At 33.9% G+C, this 21060-nt stretch overlaps 1 protein-coding gene across 1 annotated transcript in view; it reads right to left on the bottom strand.

The window, feature by feature from the left end:
• LOC145674174 (uncharacterized) overlaps positions 1-21060 on the bottom strand; it is an 83200-nt gene that overhangs the window by 5413 nt on the left and 56727 nt on the right. The gene's annotated exons all lie outside the window — the stretch shown is intronic.

Here is a 21060-nt window from a genome sequence, read left to right as displayed (position 1 = left end):
ATATTAAAAGTATGTTCGTGTACACTTATTTTGCACTATTTGCTCAAACCAAGAATGTAAAAAGTACCAAAAATATCAGCGCTAGTATAATCATATAAAATATTGTACCATTTTACACATTATCACACGTGGTTCAGTGTTGTACAACATCTTTGTAAAAGCCCTTTGCCGGTATAACAAAATACTCTAAGAGAGCAAGAACATTTTTCTTCTTCTCTTTGCTGACCATATTTTTCTTTGTCAAAATAGCAGAAGACAACACGATTCGACAGTGTTTTGTTTTTCACAAGATTTCAACTGCATTTCCAAAATATGTATTCTTAATTGAAACGAACACGGTTCTTTGCCTTTGTGTATATGATAACACGCTGGCTATTCATTTTGAATGGAAGCCTGGGCTTCAGAACTTATCTCACACTGTACTTCAGATTTTTAGTTTCCCAGTTTTTGGCAAGAACTTTGTGTTCCATGGTCTTATAGTATTCTTGAGGTGACAAGAGGTTTTCCTTTCTTCTGTATGATTTTTCTATTCGACTAAATACACGGTTTGGAGGCATGTAGCTACTCGTATGTCCACGAACTGGGAAGAAGTGAAGGACATCAGAAAATGTTTCACTTCTTTCCAAGAATGCAATGAGTGTTGCCATCATAACGCTGTTTTTATTCTGGCTGCTACATGAATCTGAGAAGAGATGTAATGTAGTAGGACTATCACTTATCTCATCTCTAGGATCAATAGAAATTCCGACAAAGCCGATGCAACTTGGTTGCATCTTCTTGAATACTGTTTCCAGCCAGGTATACGAAACTACGTTTTCCTTGCTCTACTGATTTGAATGAGTCATGACGCAGAGATTGTACAACTACACTTGACTCGAATTAAAAAAAAAAAAAAATGCATATGACTTCTGCTGTAACTCTTTGAGAACAAATGTAAGTAGGAGAGTGAATAAGTGAAAAGTTGCAAACCGTAGGCTTTTCTTTGCTACAAGTGGCAATCATTGTTTTTATGATTTTTAAAGCTGGTTTTAACAGAATATTGCGTTTGCCACCCGTCAATTCCTTGGAGTCACCAGGAATAAAAGACGGCTGCCCAAAAGAGAAGCAAGGTGGCCGCGGTGGCTCAGTGGTAGAGCGTTCACCTCTGGTGCTTGGGGGTCCCGGGTTCAAACTCTGCTCCCGCCAAGTGAACTTTGTGGTGGACAAACACCGTGTGCATGGGTTTTCTCGGGGTTCTCCCGTTTCCTCCCAGTTTCTTCATTCCACCAATTCATTCACCTTTCATCATCACCGTCTCCTTTAGCTAGCCGGCATAACCGTGGGACGTAAAACTCAAAGATTTCATTTCATTTCATTTCCAAAAGAGAAGCAAGTCCAAATTGGCACATGTCATGAAACGTGGTGTCGATTTTCATGCTTTTGCGGCTGTTGAATTAAAAAAAAAAAAAGTTGAAAATGTTATCAGGCATACACAATGTAAGGTATTTACATGATTGGCAAGGACATCAAGGTAATTAACATATATAAAAGCGGAAAATGTGATCACATTTCAGTAAACTAAATGTAAGTATTTTAATACAAATCTCAGCAATAGCATGTATTCCAAATACAGTATAATAAACTTTTTACTAATACAAGAAATACTGTAACTATGTTGTTTAATGTTAACAATATTTCAAGTTTTAAATTTCTAATATATTATATACAAACTGATGTAACAAGCGTTCTGTTATATTTTGAGTTGTTTGGTTCATACCTCAAATGCAGTTATGTGCCGTGCGGTTACTAAAAGCATCCGACTTCTGAATCTCAATCAAATGAATAGTTATGCAAGCAAGCAAATAATTAATTCTAAGGTCCAACATATTAAACACAAGAATACGTATGTATCCATAACAATTTTTATTCAATACGATACCTCAATCTTCCTATTAGACCATCAAGTACCGATATTCCTGAATCATAACAAACTTAATAATATAACTTCGCTTAGTTAAAAGAAACAAATGGTTTGTTTCACTTCAGTTATTTTTACAATAATTGTATTCAAATCGTCCGAATACCAATTTTAACGAATATATCTTTAAAACAGCATAATTTTTCAATTTCACATTGATTTCAAAAGGGCACCAAACACTCTTCAATATTATGTTATCTTAAAAATCACTGCACCTCCATATTGAAAAGACGTAAGTAGAACTACAATGTAAACAATATTTGAACCATGAAATAAACAATATTACAAAGTCTCAACTTAAACTTATTCCGCACATGGTGCACATTCATTCAAAAACATAAACAATTTCATATACAGACTTGGATATAAACCAATATAGTATTAACACACTAAAGTATAATGAAAGGCTCATATCGAAAGCAATTTTGAAAGTTTTATTCATCACTTGTTTAGTCATTGTATTTCATAAATTGATTCAAGCACTTTCTTTCAAAACATGAGCATCCTGGAGTGCAAGTCATTTCAGCATTCCTGCAGGAACATGAAGCATCAAAGAACTTATTAAGGCATTTGCATATTGACATATGCAGATGTTTTTTAGGGAAAGGATCTCTTGTCATGAAAATTAGTTTGAGAGCACCATTTTCTAACTTCCAACCACAGTCAGTAGAAGCTGGTAAGCAATGATTCTGCTCTGTAGCTTTAGCCCACACTAATGCTTGATACGAAGCACGTTGTGCATTTAACTTTAATTTACCACTGGTCGGAGGTAACTTATTGAGTGGCTTACCTTGTCGAAATACATGAACACAAAGACATCTACACTTGTAATAGTCGTGAATGAGCTATACAATTTACAAACAAATGTTTCAATATCATGGAAAATGATTGTATTAATTAGTCCTATACTTTTTAACAAATCTGGCCGTTTAATGAAAACTTTCCAAGCTGTTATTTCACTATTAAATGGAACTGACTGACAGTATTACACCTTGTTAAACTGTGAAAACAAGCAGAAAATTATTTACTACACCTCCCAACATAAGAACAATGTCATGTACATTAATGTGCGTAATTGGATAACTTCACTGCATCCACAGATTTGGAGAAAAATCACGCCATATCAAAAGGACAAGAACATCAGTGTCATCAGACTGGATAACTAATAATCTTTGTGTAGTGCATATGAACTATGCAAAATAATACGAGTATCAGCTTCTTCTTGTTGGCAGCAAAGCATAGATACATCTTGGATCTATGAATGTAAAGCTTCAAATTTTGGCTCTCTAAATGAGTCAGATTTGCAAGATTAGAAATAAACTGCTCAGGCAGGAATGTAATTCGATTTGTTTTATTTCCAGAGTTATTGATAAATCGCTCAAATTTTTAGGTAAAGTTGTATTTATATCTTGAATGAGGCGTCTAATACTTCCAACTTTAGTCAGAGTTGATCGTTTTATTCTTGTTGTATCTTTTACAGTAGGTGTATCGGGGTATCTGTCAAATACATCAATTCTTCTGAAATGTTTGTTCTTTGTTAAGTACCTGAAACATGTATCTGCTAAGTCCCCAAATGTTGCAGTATCCTTTAGTTTTCCAAGTTGATGTACAAGAGAAATGTCATCTACTATTAAAGCACAGTGCTTATTTATTGAAGCAGTCCAATCAGTGTAGTTTTCTTCTGTCAGTGTGTGTCAAAGTGGAGCTTTGTCTACTGAATTAAATGAGCCATCAGATCTTAAAATTGCTGGTGGACTAGTAGTAAGTTGGTATATGAAGACGTCCTTTACATCTACTGATCTTCCTGAACATACTGCTCAAGAAGTCTCTGTTGAATCATCATGTCATTTTTGTGATTGGTTCCTCCTTTAACTTGTTGGTTTAAAATGACATTTTTGAAGGTCATCATGTTCAATTTTGTTTATTGAAGCTTGCAGATCTACAGTAGCCTCTGGGCCAAATTCTTTAGGTATAAAAGCGTCTATTATCGCTCCGCCTATTTCTCGTGCCTTTATTAACTGTTCTGCGTGTTCTTTGGGTAACACATTACCAGTTGGGATACAAATTCATTATTTTTCTGGACATTCTAAATATGTGAAATCTCTCAAAATGTTCTTGCAGGTGCTGCACATCTTCAGCATCCTTTCTTAGTCTCCCTGTGTATAGCTCATTATGACTATATTCTGAATGTGTTCGCACTCCAAGAAGGCCTTTTGTCATGTCACATAATTTCCCTCTTTCATTGTGTGTTAGCTCCCTCCTCTGTCGAGCACTCTCTCACGTATTACTTATGTTAATAAGTCCTCCAGATATTTTACAAATTTTGATCACACGTTCAATTGCTTGGTCTGACGGCATTCTGACAAATGGTTTGCCTGTAGTTTTAATAGCAAAGTTTCCTCTCAATTGTTCATGAACAGCAGGAAATTCTTGCTCTAAATTATCCATATTTATTAGATAAATAGATCCGCACCGCACGTAATTGACATGGCCATGAAATGTCATTAGCTTTAACATTTTCTTGAAATGTTTCGCCCATCGTCCTTCTCGTGATGTTCTGATGAAGTTCAATAGGATGCCAATGAGCTCTATGCAAAGAATCCAATCCTTAAAAGTATAATTTGAAGTTTTCCTCAATGAACTCAAGGAGCAAGTGCTTAATATCTTGTAGAAAGGAAGAAACTCTCTGAACAAAGTCTAAATTATGATAAAAAAGATTATTTTTAACAGATCAGTGGTAGAGCGTTCACCTCTGGTGCTTGGGGTCCCGGGTTCGATCCCAGCCCCCGCCAAGTGAACTTTGTGGTGGACAAACACCGTGTGCGTGGTTTTTTTCGGGGTTCTCCCGTTTCCTCCCACTTTCTTCATTCCACCATTTCATTCATTACTCATTATCACCGTCTCCTTTAGCCTAACCGGCATAACCGTGGGACGTAAAACTCAAAGATTTCATTTCATTTTTTTCTTTTTAACAGAAATTTATATAAAAATGTAAACTTTTCCAGAAAGAGAGCTCCAGTCATCTTAAATGACAATATACTGTTTTACATGAATGTTCCTTGAGTTTACGGTAATTTTATTGTTTGCTACATTTCTCTTGTCTTTCTATGAGCATCTGACGCTATTTCTGGTATCATTTTTTTTTTAATTCTACGACCATGGAAACAGAAATCGATACCAAACTTGATACCACGCAACAACTAAATTTGTGTTTTTCAGATCGCCATATTGTACGCCATCTTGAATTTTTGGTGACTTCATGAAATTTACGGGGAGGCAAAAAAAAAAAAAATCTACTTACCTAGGTTATGAAAAATAAAAAAAAAAAAAATAGTTGCCACTTGCAGCGAAGAAAAGCCTACGGATTGGTTTTTGAAGCCTTGTTCGTGAAAAATTTTACCCGACTATGTTGACTTCTGCTAAAACCTTGTGGTTTCGGCTATTTCTACGCACGGTACATTCCCCACTTGCTAAACACAATTCACAAGACAAAGTAAAAGATACAAGTGATGCCGTTACAAAGCATAACCCATTTTTGAATTTTTTGCATTTATCGTCTTTTGAAAAAACGCTCCGCAATTATGCATAGAAGGTAAAAATAATAATAAAAAATGTTTTCTTGCTAAACGTCAAACACTCAAGTGCACATTTCATGTTATTTTGTGTTAATAATATTTGAGTATCATTTTCTTCCTCATTTGCATCGAGTAGTGAACAGATGGCAGAGCGGAAGAGAAGTTTAATAATTTAGACTCAGAAAGGTAAATGAAGTTTGTGTAGTGGTTTAGAGAAGTCTTTTGACCAAGTGTACTGGAGAATTTTGATAGGATGTTATAAAACAATTTAGTAAAAAGTTTACCGAAAGACATTATCGAGAGTGTAGCAAAAGCAGACGAAGGCAGAATGCTATGATTGAGGGATGTTATTACAACCAGATTATGGCCAGGTTTTCAGCACAATAAGGTTTGCTCATGACATAGCACTGATAGCGGAGAACGAAAAGGACTTGCAGAAAGCACTTTTAAACTTGAACGATCAACTGGAAAAAACATGCAAAATGAAGATAAACAAGAAGAAAACCAAAGTGATAAACTGCACAAGAGCAGGACACGAAGGGGCAAACGTATTGCTAAAGGGAACGAAAATCGAAGACGTTCAGACATTACCCTATTTAGGAAATCTAATATCCTCGGACGGAAGAAATGAAAAAGACATAAGTTTAAGAACAGCGCAGGATAAACAAGCATTCAATAGGAAAACAGGACTGCTAACATTAAGAAATGTGTCGTTAAACGTTTGAAAACGATTTATTAAGACCCTGGTATGGAGCGCGTGGCGCTTTGCGGATCAGAAATGTGAACAATGAGGAAAGTTGAAATATCCAAACTAGAAGCATTTGAAATATGATGTTGGTGCAGAATGCTGCGCATATCATGGACCGACAGGGAAAGGAATGCAGACGTAGAAAAGAAGGCTAATGAAGGATGAGAGATCATGAAGATAACAGTAGTCAACAAATTTTAACTTTTTTTCTGCCACATGAGAGAAAACACCTGATTTTAAAGGAACTTTGGACGCTGAATTCGAACCTGCAATCCGTTTTTCTCTATCACGCACAGTTTTCCCGTGACAGAGGGATTTTCGGGAAATTTCCCCCAAAATTTCCCTTTTTCTTCATTTTTGTACCTCTAGCTCGGATACCCTTAGGCATATAAACATACAAATTATATTCTAGGTTAGCCTGATTTATACTTAGTAAACCCTGTAAGTTTCATCTGAGTCGCATCATTCTTCATTGAGAAATAAATATATTTCTATAAATATATGCTATGTGTACTGTCCATTTTACCATATACAATAGGTGCAGAAAAATCACATGTAACTTCCACGGGAATTACAATATAAGCAAGGTTTATACTTCATTGGATTTGTAATGAAACATACTTTACAATGATGTATACACCATGCCCGCCATTTTTATAAGAGGGAAATTCTAGAGGGATTTTTTCGGGAAATTCCCTAAAAAAGTAGATTTTTTGTCTCATGTCATTGTTCATATAGTGACACGGAAGCGGGAATTGCGCCAGAATATAGATTTATATCAATTCAATAAATCAATAGCTCACTAGTAAACAAGGTTTTTGCCACATGAAAGAAAACATCTGATCCTAAAGGAACTTTGGTCGCTGAATTCGAAAGTGCAATCCGTTTTTCTCCATCACCCACAGTTTTTTGCGTGACAAGGGAAGGGGGCTGAGAAATTCCCTCAAAATATACCTTGTGACATGTCGTCACAATAAAATTTAGTTTTTCTTTTTTTAAAAAAGTAGAGAGAAAAAATGTAAAGGAAAAGTTCCGTAAGTCATTGTAAATCGAATGGTGAGTTACAATTGTTTCGCATTTCCGATAATAGATGGCAGTGTTCTTCACTCAAGGTTCGTTGCGCGAACCTGTTTCCCTCCCCTCCTTTTTTCACCTTGGTGTGTGTGTAGCGGAAATTGCCGTGTCATTCACGGAAGGATTATTAGTTGGGTTAACATCGCTAGCTGATTCTGGGATTACTTGTACTAGTTGGATTTCGCCCGTTGATAGCTGTATCTATGTTCGTCGTTTCTTTAGCATCGAAGTTTGTAGTTTGAAGCTTTCGTACAAAATTGTGCATTGAAAGTATTGTGTTAAAATGGAGTGAAGAACAAGAGCAAAATGTAGTATGATTCTAGTGTCTTTTTGGAGGAAAAACCAAGCTATTGAATTGGCGTGGAGTACAAAATGTTGCCTTTGTCATTCAAATGAATTCTTGACTGAGTAGTGTCGTTAGGAAAATGGAGTTTTTGACTAGCTTTTGCTAACAACTCCTTTTGTATTTAAAAGAATGCGTTAGAGAAAAATTAAGCTAAAATCCTTTTTGTTCTCTTGAACCAAAATTTGACTTAAAAAAAAAAACTAAAAATAGGAAAATTTAAAGTAGCTATTAATTATAAATTTAAAGTTGGTCTAAAGGGAAGCTAAAATTAACGTCAAAGATTCCTTCTTAATTTTCATAAATTTCTTAAATTTCATTAAATAGAGAATTTAAGGGGTTTAAAGAAGTATTTGAGTTTTGGGTATAAAATTTTCTTGAATCTACAAAAACTAGTGATAGTTATTTTATTGATTTAAAGGGTATCACTACTAAAATTTAGGGACATTAAACCACGTTTCTGAGTAGTGGAAAATTCTGAAAGGAACTTTAAAACACGACTAAGATATGATAAATTCAGGACGTTAATCTTTTGTAGATAAAACCTATTACAATTTGAAATAATTTAACGCAATTAAATGACATGATTTAGAGATTCAAAAAACCGACATAAGGGAGAGACGTTAAATGGAAAATTTGTGTTGGTTGTAAAATAATTATTAAATCAATGCTTAATCTTTAACAATCTCATTAACTTGGATTAAAACTTATAACTGAGTGAGTGGCTTAAAAAATTTAAAAGGATTAAGTAAAAAATTAGAGAAAACGTTTTCTTAAAAATTAAATTTGGATAAAATAAAAATCCTAAAATTTGGAGTGAATGAGATTATTGGTCAGTCAAGTAATTCCTTCATGGCTAGAGTCTTCAGATATTGAAGTAAGTGTCTACTGCAAAATTGAGTATCTAAATTTTCTATATTTTGTAGTTTTGGTTGAATTATGTTCACTGCACGTATGAGTGAGAAATTAAACCCTAATTAAATAAAGGTTCAAATAAAAAAAAAAAATAATATATCTACAACTAAATTTTCTTCCTTTTCGAAGTAATTAAATTTCTGGAGTAATTCCATTTGAACCTTATATACAGAATTTTGTTTGATATTGCGAAACAATTAGTAACGAGCTATTTGATCCTTTTCTTTTAACGGAACTCTTTCTCCTTGAGATTTTTCAATTTAGTAGGAAAAATAGTAAAGTAGTATGCCTACCCTCCTACGTATTTGTTAATAAAGTTTTTGTGAAATTAAAAGTTCTGGAATTTATACAAATTGTTTTGATTTTCAATTTAAAGGCATTTCTATTACCTAACATTATAACCAATGTTGTGCAGTGCACATTATGGTGAGATTGGAGTGTGAGAGTGGTATAATATGTAATATTTATTTTGCAGGATAAATTCTTCATAAATAATTATATAAGATCTTGTGACTTGAATGAATCATAATCTATTTTTCAATTTGCGGTCAAGCCCTCAAGTTGCGAGGAGAATAGTTACTATTGAGTTTTACACGTTATTTGGTTATCTTTGGCGTGATTATACTTTAATAGAACCGGTGAATCCTCAATATATGCAACAATAATGATAATCCTTCCGTGAATCACACACGAATAGCTATGGGTCTCACGATTCGGTATGAGTGACTCGAGTAGCCGTAAATTTAAAAACATAGTATTAAGTAGGCTGAGGATTGTTCAATGAATAGAATTTTGTTCAAATGAAAATTTGGGATTGTAATAAATTAATAAATTTTGAATTGTTCTTTTAATTGGATTGAAATTGATCAGAAAAAAAAAAATAATGGCCTTTTTGGTATGGCTGTATTGAGTATAGTTCTTACTAATTTTGCTTGGAAATTCGGGTCTGAGTACTGTATGAATGTTCAATTTAGAAATAATTATTTTAAATTAAATGTGTGTATTTATTAGGTCGGGTTATAGCTGCGAAAACCTTTTCGGAAACTGTTCAGCTAAATTAGTTAATTGAGTTGTGGGTTAAAAACTATAAACACTAATTAAGAATTAAGAATTATTTGTAACTCTGGATCTACGCTACGTTATAGTTGAATGGGTTCACAAGTTAGGTGAATGGAGAGATAGTATCTTACGACTGGTTAGAAAAAAAAATATAGATGTATTAATGGATTGTAACTTTATTCCTTCCCTTTAAATATTAACGAAATTTGAACGTTAGCGGAAAAAAAAAGAGCGGAAAAATTATGAAAGTCCAGGATATTTTCTGAAGATTGAATGCAGAGAAGCAGAGCAGTTTATTGTCATTTAATAAAAATAAATGAATTGAAACTGTTTGTGAATCTTGATTATTAGATAATAGTATTATTTTGAATTTTGATGTATTTTGGTGTGCTTGTATGAATGAGAGAGTAGTTAGGAGTAGTTTAGTTATTAATAGTTTGTATTTAAATATTTGTATTGTAAACCTTTTCCTTTTCATTTACATTCAAAGGCAAATTTTGTTTTGAACTTCCGATAAAAAAAAAATGGCAAGTTATTCGTCATTTACTAATAGTAGTATGAGTTTGGAACCAGATACCTTTTATACGATTGATAGGACGGGGGAGGTTGAACCATTAATTAGTTCCGATAGTTCGGTTAATGCTTTTTCTTCATCGCTGAGTTCGGGTAGTAGGTTTGAAATATCTGAGTCATCAAATGCTATAGCCGGTAATGGTGCTGACTTAGCTGAAAATAATATGAGAAATTTTTCAGTTCTGAATAATTTCGAGTTTGGAAATGGAGCTTCGAGGTGCAGTGGTGGACTTGGTGTGTCAAGTCATGTACCTTATTCGGATCCAAATAGAGTGCGTTTAATGAGTGCTCATAAATATGGTAAACCTAGTCAAACTCCTGTTAGTAGAATCCCTCCTGTTAATTATGATTTAAGAAGAATAAAATCTGAATCTTTGTTGACTTCAAATGAAAACAAATCGAAAGGTCAGAAAGTTAATAATAGACTTGTATCAGAATTAGAAAAACAACCGTTAGGTTTGGTTACTAAATTACCTCGTTCTTTTGCAGTTGATAATTGTGAAACTGAATTAAAGAGCCTTAATGTTGAAAATCCAATTATGGGAAATTTTCAAAATTATTGTCAACCTGTATTTAACTCTGGTCCAACTCAAACTCAGGCTAGTACCATTAATGTTGGTCAACCTCAAACAAATTTAACACAGCCTAGTATGTTTAATGTTGGTCAACCACAAACAAATTTAACACAGCCTGTTTTCTTTAATGTTGGTCACCCTCAAACAAATTTAACACAGCCTAGTAAGTTTAATGTTGGTCGATCTCTTGATGGACAACCCTGTGTCCCACATGTAGAAGTAACTGGAGGATTTAGTATTTCTGATAAATTGATGGATAAATTTATTTTTGATAAAATAACACAAAATTTAAATGAACGTGTTGGAAAATTAAAAATTATTGATGGTTCTGATAGTGTCTCAGTTTTTGAGCTTTTAGTAACTCTTAATGAATTAATTGAAAATTATGAATTTCCGTTGCGGTTAATTTTGTTTGCAGTGACTACTAAAACTCGAGATTTGCTTTTAGATGAGATTAAAACTTGCATACGTTTACAGTTGAGATGGCCTGATGTTAGGAATAAGATCTTTTATAAATTCGTATCGATGAATGCTAGATCTAGACTGATAGCAGAGAGAGTTTACAGGTGTATGAGACTGAATGAAGATGTTAATTCTTACATTCATAGCGTGTCACAGTCTGCTAAGGTATTAGGAGTTGGGTCATCAGAATTTGACATAGTTTCGATTATTTTGCATGGAATAAATCCAAGCTATAGATTTAAATGCTTTAGTAATTATTGGCCTCGAACTTTAATTGAGTTGGAACAACGAGTCGAAGCTTATAACTCATATAAGCGTTCAAAATTAGAATTTTTGAAATATAACAATAAATTTAAATTTGAGAATAGGGGAAAAAATTTTATGACAATGCCAACTAATGGGAGTTATGGGTTTGAGGCTCGACATAATGCTGTTTTTAGTTCTGCTCGAAATGATTGCAAGCAAAATGTACCTAATAACGGAAATTATAAATCTTTAAATAAAGAAACTAGTAAGAGTACTGGTAATTATGAAAGGTTGGGAAATACTCAACGACAGTTTAGATCTGAATTTCAAAATTCGAAATTATGTAATAAGGCCTTGAATTTGGATTATAAAGGTAAAAGTTATAAACGCTCTAATGCAGTTTTCAATCCGCAATCAGATAGAAGAGTTGTTCCTGCGAATATTCAGGGAAAATCGGCATCCTTTGTTTTTGGAAAGATCAATGGCAGTAAAGTGGCTCTATGCATAGATTCAGGGTCCTCTTTGAATTTGGCGAATAAAAATTTTTTGATTAAAAATTTCAATAATGAGGTCATTAGTCAACAGTGTGATCCAATTAAGGTGGACTTAGCCAACGGAAAGCAACTTGAAAGTAATCAAGTGGTCACCCTTCAGGTTGAAATTGCTGGTATAAGAAATACAGTCTCATTTATAGTGGTGGAAACGCTCCCTTGCGATATTTTATTGGGTGTTCCCTATTTAACTGTGGTTAACGCTCTTATTGACATGAGTGAGGAAAAATTAATTTTTAAAAACTCTGGAAGATCAGTTCGTCTTTGTTGGATGGATGATGGTGAGGTTCGAGAAAATGTTGCTTCTTCGCACAAGTTTGTGTCATCGTCAAATTTGGTTTGTGTTTATCTTAGAGGAAGATCATCACCTTCTGGATTGAATACGCAAATTAGGAGTGTTTTACCTAATCAATTAGGTGGAAATTTTTCGGTTACACCTGAAATTTTTCAAGCTCGTGAATGTATGTTGGACATTGGATTGAGTACTAGTAATGAGGAGGTGCATCATCAAGGAGGAACTTTGCCTAATCAGATTACGGTGGTCGAAGGAGTTAACAAGAAGAGTGTTGCATCACAGACTGTGAATAATTTAATATCGTGTGGTACATCGAATAGTGATTTGAATGAGAAGGTGGAGTGGACTGATAGTTTCGAGGAGGAGTTCGAACTTCGATTTAATCGTCTCACCGGACAATTACGTGGTGATGTGGTGGCAACGGTTGAAACACCTAATGAGCAAAAGGAGGAATCACAGTTGATGAATGAAGTTGAAAATTTAAATGAATCTGATTGGATTGATACTGACATTAGGGATTTTATAAATGAAATAAAGTCAGAATATTCTGATATCATCAGTAAAAAAATTGGTTGTCTTAAAAATTTTAAATGTAAGTTATATTTAAGAGAAAACAAATTTATTAGGGAAAATCCATTTCCAGTTCCTAGAGATAAGCGTGAAATTTTTGAAAGGGTAATTAAAGATTTAGTTGAACAGGGTGTTTTAAAAGAAGTTGATCATTCTAATTACGGAAGTACTTGCTTTATTGTAAAGAATAGAGATGGGTCATTTCGTTTAGTTGCGAATTATATTAAACTTAATTCTATATTAGCAGATTACTTATATCCGATTCCTAATATGGAAGAGTGTCTAGGAAACGTCACTGGGTGTCAATATTTCAGTAAAATTGATCTTTCGAAAGCTTACTTCCAATTAGAGATCGATGAGGATAGTAGGGACCTTACTACGATTGTTACACCTATTGGATCTTTCCAATATTGCAAATTGCCAGCTGGAATTAAGATCGGATCAAGCGTTTTAGCGAAGTGTATGAGGGATGTTCTTGGTGATTTGGAAGATCAGGGAGTTTATTCCTACTTTGATGATGTAGTCCTGGCCCATCAAACAAAGGAAGAACATATGAAGATGATTCGCATGGTGCTTGATCGTTTACGGCAAGTTGGACTAACTATTTCCCCAACTAAATCCTTCTTTTTTAAGAAGAGATTAATGTATCTTGGGTTTATTGTAGATGGAAAGGAAGTCAGAATGGATCCGAGCAGAATAGATGCCATAGTAAATTTACCACCCCCCAAAACTAGGAGAGGAGTGCAGAAAATATGTGGATTAATGCAATTTTATGCTCGTTTCATTCCAGGATTTCAAGATATAATTGGACCTATATCTGAATTAAGATCCGTTAAAAAACCATTTGTGTGGGGACAGGAACAACAAACTGCATTTGACAATATAAAAAGATCATTCATGGAAAATGTAGTATTAAAAAGTCCTGACCTAAATAAAAGATTTATTATCCACGTGGATTCTTCGACCCGAGGAATTGGAGGCGTGATTTCCCAGTATTCTGAAAATAATGAATTACAACCTGTGGGGTTCTTTAATAGAAGACTTTCAGAAGCAGATGGGCATAGGTCCATTTATGAATTGGAATTCATAAGTTTAGTTAGAACTATTTTAAGGTTTAAACATTATCTTTTCAGGGAATTTGACATTTATACTGATAACCGAGCTTTGTCTTGGATTACCAACAATCCGAAGAGGTTATTGAAATACGGATCTATGGTAGAGCAATTGTCCCAGTTCTCTTTCAAAATTCATCATATTGGAACTAAGGAAAATTTAATAGCAGATGTATTGTCCAGAGTGTATGATCCTTATAATTTCGAGATGCAGAAGGAGATTGTTGGATTACATCTTCTTGGTAATTATATATCTTGTATTAATGTATGGAATCTTCCTTATTTAAAGGAACCTCTTCAGAACTACCAACGTAAGGATCCGCAACTACATCAAATTATTGAAAGTTTTGAAGCAGGTAGGCCAGTGGAAGGATATGAATTCCATAATGGGTTTTTGCTTAAAAGAACTAGAGCTAATAAATTTCCATTGAAGATTGTAATACCAAAGGAATTAACTCCGTACATATTAGAATATTTTCATCAAGAGAAACTGACGGGGGGACATTCTGGTATGCAGAGGACACTAAGAAAAATTTTAAAAAGGTTTACATGGGACCAAGTTATAAATGACGTCAAGGAATATGTAAGATCGTGTGAAATATGTCAAAAGTCCAAACAAGCTAATACTGCAAAAATGGGACGTCTAGGATCTATTGTTGAAACTAGAGTTAATGCAAATTGGATGGCGGACCTTGTTGGCCCCCTTCCAAAGTCAAATGGATATTCCTTTTTGTTATTAGTAGTAGATCATTGCTCTCGGTTTGTTATGGTAGAAAAATTGAGGCAGATAAATTCTAAGGTAATTTGTGATCGTCTATATTCCCTATTTATTAGATATGGGTTCATTGAATCCTTATCCACAGATAATGCGTCTGTTTTTACCTCAGAAGTGTTTGAAAGGTTTTGCTTTAGTTTGGGCATAAGACATATTAAATTAAGTCCGTATCACCCGGAAGCTAACATATCGGAACGTTTCATCAAGACATTGAAGGTCTGTATGAAATCGTACTTTGCTGAAGCGCAAGATAAATGGAGCTCTTATGTTGAAGATCTTCAGTTTAGTATGAATCTTTGTGAGCACGATGGGTTGAAAGCGGTTCCATCAGAAATATTCTTAGGTAGAGCTCTTATGAGTCCTCTAGAAGCCCGATGGAAAATATCTGAAGCAGATATTGATGGAGGAAGACAAAGGGAAATTTGGACGAAAGCTATGGAAAATATGCGTAAAAGCTGGGAAAAACGTCGGCTTTTATTTGAAAAGACCAGACGAGAAGTAAATTTAGCCATAGGAGATCAAGTTCTAATTAAAAATCATGTTGTCATCCTTGAAAGATAAATTTGCTAAAAGTTTAGCTTATGTATGGATCGGTCCTTTTAAGTTAAGTAGGTTTCTTACTGCTAATACCTTGCTCGTTGAAGATATTGATGATGAAAATAATAAACGAAGGGTTCACGTCTCGGACGTTAAAAAGTTTATTCCTAGAAGAGATCTGTAATGTAAAAAAAGGTTAGGTAATGTCTTAAATTTATGAAATAGTTATACAATGTTAATAAATTTTGTAAGGTGTTGTGTAAAAGGGATAAGGAATAAAGAAATAATTAAATTGATGTATGAGATTTGATAAAGGTGGTACATTTCTTCCGAACAGTTTCTGAAATAAATTAGAATTGTAAATATGTAGAAATATGTATATATATATATATGATATTGTTTAAATTGTATATAATATTGTTATTTTTAATATTTTCACAGAGAAAAATCAGGCTGGTCCTTACTGTGATGATTGTAAATTTTTCTTCACCTGTTTGTCGATGCACCTTAATGTATGATGGATCCAGAAATGTTCAATGTTTGTCCATTTGTATTTTTGGTTGGAATTGCTCAGATATGGTACCAAAGATGAATCTCCATGGAGAAAAATTGGAAGACTTCCAGAAAATTGACCTTAAACTTCCAGAACTAGTCTTGAAATACAACATATTAAGACATTCTATTGAAATGAAAATATCAAAAATTGAAAATTGGACTCTCCAGGTTTGGAAATTTGTTAAGTGTTAAAAACAAAGTAATAAAATAGTTCAAAGATAGAGACTTTTGGAAAAAATTTTGAAAGAATTTCATTCTTATTTATATATTACAAAATTTTTTTTTTGGTAGGAGGGAGGTTGTGACATGTCGTCACAATAAAATTTAGTTTTTCTTTTTTAAAAAAAGTAGAGAGAAAAAATGTAAAGGAAAAGTTCCGTAAGTCATTGTAAATCGAATGGTGAGTTACAATTGTTTCGCATTTCCGATAATAGATGGCAGTGTTCTTCACTCAAGGTTCGTTGCGCGAACCTGTTTCCCTCCCCTCCTTTTTTCACCTTGGTGTGTGTGTAGCGGAAATTGCCGTGTCATTCACGGAAGGATTATTAGTTGGGTTAACATTGCTAGCTGATTCTGGGATTACTTGTACTAGTTGGATTTCGCCCGTTGATAGCTGTATCTATGTTCGTCGTTTCTTTAGCATCGAAGTTTGTAGTTTGAAGCTTTCGTACAAAATTGTGCATTGAAAGTATTGTGTTAAAATGGAGTGAAGAAGAAGAGCAAAATGTAGTATGATTCTAGTGTCTTTTTGGAGGAAAAACCAAGCTATTGAATTGGCGTGGAGTACAAAATGTTGCCTTTGTCATTCAAATGAATTCTTGACTGAGTAGTGTCGTTAGGAAAATGGAGTTTTTGACTAGCTTTTGCTAACAACTCCTTTTGTATTTAAAAGAATGCGTTAGAGAAAAATTAAGCTAAAATCCTTTTTGTTCTCTTGAACCAAAATTTGACTTAAAAAAAAACTAAAAATAGGAAAATTTAAAGTAGCTACTAATTATAAATTTAAAGTTGGTCTAAAGGGAAGCTAAAATTAACGTCAAAGATTCCTTCTTAATTTTCATAAATTTCTTAAATTTCATTAAATAGAGAATTTAAGGGGTTTAAAGAAGTATTTGAGTTTTGGGTATAAAATTTTCTTGAATCTACAAAAACTAGTGATAGTTATTTTATTGATTTAAAGGGTATCACTACTAAAATTTAGGGACATTAAACCACGTTTCTGAGTAGTGGAAAATTCTGAAAGGAACTTTAAAACACGACTAAGATATGATAAATTCAGGACGTTAATCTTTTGTAGATAAAACCTATTACAATTTGAAATAATTTAACGCAATTAAATGACATGATTTAGAGATTCAAAAAACCGACATAAGGGAGAGACGTTAAATGGAAAATTTGTGTTGGTTGTAAAATAATTATTAAATCAATGTTTAATCTTTAACAATCTCATTAACTTGGATTAAAACTTATAACTGAGTGAGTGGCTTAAAAAATTTAAAAGGATTAAGTAAAAAATTAGAGAAAACGTTTTCTTAAAAATTAAATTTGGATAAAATAAAAATCCTAAAATTTGGAGTGAATGAGATTATTGGTCAGTCAAGTAATTCCTTCATGGCTAGAGTCTTCAGATATTGAAGTAAGTGTCTACTGCAAAATTGAGTATCTAAATTTTCTATATTTTGTAGTTTTGGTTGAATTATGTTCACTGCACGTATGAGTGAGAAATTAAACCCTAATTAAATAAAGGTTCAAATAAAAAAAAAAAAATAATAATATATCTACAACTAAATTTTCTTCCTTTTCGAAGTAATTAAATTTCTGGAGTAATTCCATTTGAACCTTATATACAGAATTTTGTTTGATATTGCGAAACAATTAGTAACGAGCTATTTGATCCTTTTCTTTTAACGGAACTCTTTCTCCTTGAGATTTTTCAATTTAGTAGGAAAAATAGTAAAGTAGTATGCCTACCCTCCTACGTATTTGTTAATAAAGTTTTTGTGAAATTAAAAGTTCTGGAATTTATACAAATTGTTTTGATTTTCAATTTAAAGGCATTTCTATTACCTAACATTATAACCAATGTTGTGCAGTGCACATTATGGTGAGATTGGAGTGTGAGAGTGGTATAATATGTAATATTTATTTTGCAGGATAAATTCTTCATAAATAATTATATAAGATCTTGTGACTTGAATGAATCATAATCTATTTTTCAATTTGCGGTCAAGCCCTCAAGTTGCGAGGAGAATAGTTACTATTGAGTTTTACACGTTATTTGGTTATCTTTGGCGTGATTATACTTTAATAGAACCGGTGAATCCTCAATATATGCAACAACCTTTTTCCAAATTTTCGTACCACTGGCTCTTGAAATATAAATACAAAAATGACACCATATAAAACTTTGATTTATACTTAAGAAACCTCGCAAGTTTCAGAACAATCGCATTATTATTTCTAGAGAAATAAATATAGCTGCATGTATGTTGTTTGTACTACTTATTTTAAGACGTGATGTTGCGTTCTTTGCACTGAAAAAAAAAAAAAAAACTATTTTATTTACCCATACAGGCACAAATACGAAAAATGAGAGCATACGACATGGAGTAAGAGGTCTGTGGTTTTCTACCACTTGGCATGTGATTGCATTGATACAGCTGTACAACAACACGTGTTTAGCAGATGCAATAAAGCTGTGCAAAATCGGACTCTACTGATAAATTGTCAGGTCCATGGCAAAAAGATAAGGAAGTGTTGTATAACTGCATGCATATTGTAGGTTTAGTTTTAATTTGGATTTATCTGTGACAAGTGGTCGTAAGTGCGTGTGCGTGTTTGTTTTCTTTCTCCGCTATGAAGAGATCGCGGCGTGCGTGTACAAACTCACCGAACACTTTCTGTTACGTGTGTGGAAAATATACTGTGAAAAGTCAGCGCCATGCATTAACAGAAACGTTAAAACAAGCTTATTATAGCTATTTTAGGTGTCATGTGGGTGATCAAGACAGTGTGGGCTTCCGATGTGTGCTGTGTAACATGCTATTCTACCCTTATTAAGTGGAAAAATGGCGATAAAACTCGAGCTATGCCTTTTGCGGTGCCAATGGTCTGGCGAGAACCAACCAGTCATGCTGAAGACTGTTATTTCTGTCTAACAAAAATTTGGGGTCACTCTAAACGAACAAAATCTAATATTGAGTACCCAAATGTTCCATCCGCTCTAAAACCCATACCACATGGACCTGAACTCCCAATCCCTGATCCATACGCACAGTCAGAAGAATCCTCTCCAGCAGAAGAGCAAGTAGATGAGTTGCCCGAACCATCAACTTCCTTTGATCCAAACTATAGCCCAACCAAAAACACATCTCTTCTTGTTAACCAGTCCAGACTGAATGACTTACTGAGGGATCTAAATCTGAGTAAGCAACAAGCTGAGTTGCTCGGATCGAGACTTCAAGAATGGAATTTACTGGCTCCTGCCACCAGAATTTCAATTTTCAGAAACCGACATGAACAATTTTGAGGTTACTATATAATGCAAAATTCCCTCTGTGCATGTACAAATATAGATGGTTTAATGGATGCACTAGGTTTCCAACAAATCCCTGAAGAATGGAGGTTGTTTATCGACTCCTCTAAAACAAGCCTTAAGGCTGTTTTGCTAGATAATGGGAACACTAAACCATCAATTCCAATGGCATATTCCGTAGAGATGAAGGAAACTTATGAAAGTTTGTCTGTGTTGTTAGCTGTGATACATTATAACTTGTACTGTTGGCAAATTTGTGGTGATTTAAAGGTCATTGCTATAATACTGGGGCTTCAGGGAGGATTTACAAAATACTGTTGTTATCTTTGCTTGTGGGACAGTAGGGCAACTGAATCACACTACATTCAAAAAGAATGGTCCCCAAGAGAAACATATATGCCAGGGAAACACAATGTTAAGTATTCTCCCTTAGTTAATTCAGAAAAAATTCCGCTGCAGCCTTTACATATAAAATTAGGCTTAATGAGAAACTTTGTTAAGGCCATGGACAAGAATGGAGAAGGTTTTGCGTACCTTAGAAGTCAGTTTCCAAAACTTAGTGACGCGAAAGTAAAAGAGGGGATATTCGTCGGGCCCCAAATTCGGAAACTATTAAAGGACAACATCTTTGAGACAAAGTTAAATAATGATGAACTATCCGCCTGGAGAGCTTTCAGTAAAGTGGTGTATGGATTTTTGAGAAATCATAAGGCAGAACATTACCGTCAATTGGTTCAAGAGCTTTTGGATAGCTATCAAAGGTTAGGATGTAGAATGTTCCTGAAAATTCACTTTCTTCATTCCCGCTTGGAATTTTTCCCCGAGAATTTAGGAGCTGTAAGTGACGAACAAGGGGAACAATTCCATCAGGACATTCAAAAAATGGAGCAACGTTATCAAGGTAAATGGGATCCTCATATGATGGGCGACTACTGCCGGTTTTTAGTTAGAGAAAGTGACTGGCACTACAAAAGGAAGAATTAATTGTAAGTACAAAAGTTTTATTTTCATACTTTGTACAGCAGTTGTGCATTTGATCCATTGCGAGTTATTGATATTTGATTTTGTAGGTCAATATTAATTTTTTGTTTACTATCTTGAATAACGTTTAAAAGGCGTGGAAACTAAGAATTTTGTTGTATACTTTTGGAGTTAAAGACAGTTTTTCAATAGGATTAATCTGGCGCAATTCCCGTTTCTGTATCACTATATGAACAGTGACATGAGACAAAAAATCTACTTTTTTAGGGAATTTCCCGAAAAATCCCTCTAGAATTTCCCTCTTATAAAAATGGCGGGCATGGTGTATACATCATTGTAAAGTATGTTTCATTACAAATCCAATGAAGTATAAACCTTGCTTATATTGTAATTCCCGTGGAAGTTACATGTGATTTTTCTTCACCTATTGTATATGAAGGGTAAGGGGAAAAAACAAGGAATGTCCATATGTGTCCTTTATCGAGTGCTTTGTCCTATCTGTTGGTGACTCTTAGTACTATCTGACAGTATATACCATGCATGCGTAGATGTCGAAATGTCCATGTAGAAAGGGGCAAAAGATTTGAGTAACCTATTTTTTTTTACGCGGTTTAAAATATAA

Source organism: Thermobia domestica, chromosome 17 (genome assembly GCF_964235325.1).
Source record: "Thermobia domestica chromosome 17, izTheDome1.hap1.1, whole genome shotgun sequence".
In the NCBI taxonomy this organism is placed as follows: domain Eukaryota; kingdom Metazoa; phylum Arthropoda; class Insecta; order Zygentoma; family Lepismatidae; genus Thermobia; species Thermobia domestica.
This window is presented reverse-complemented; position numbering and strand designations above follow the sequence as displayed.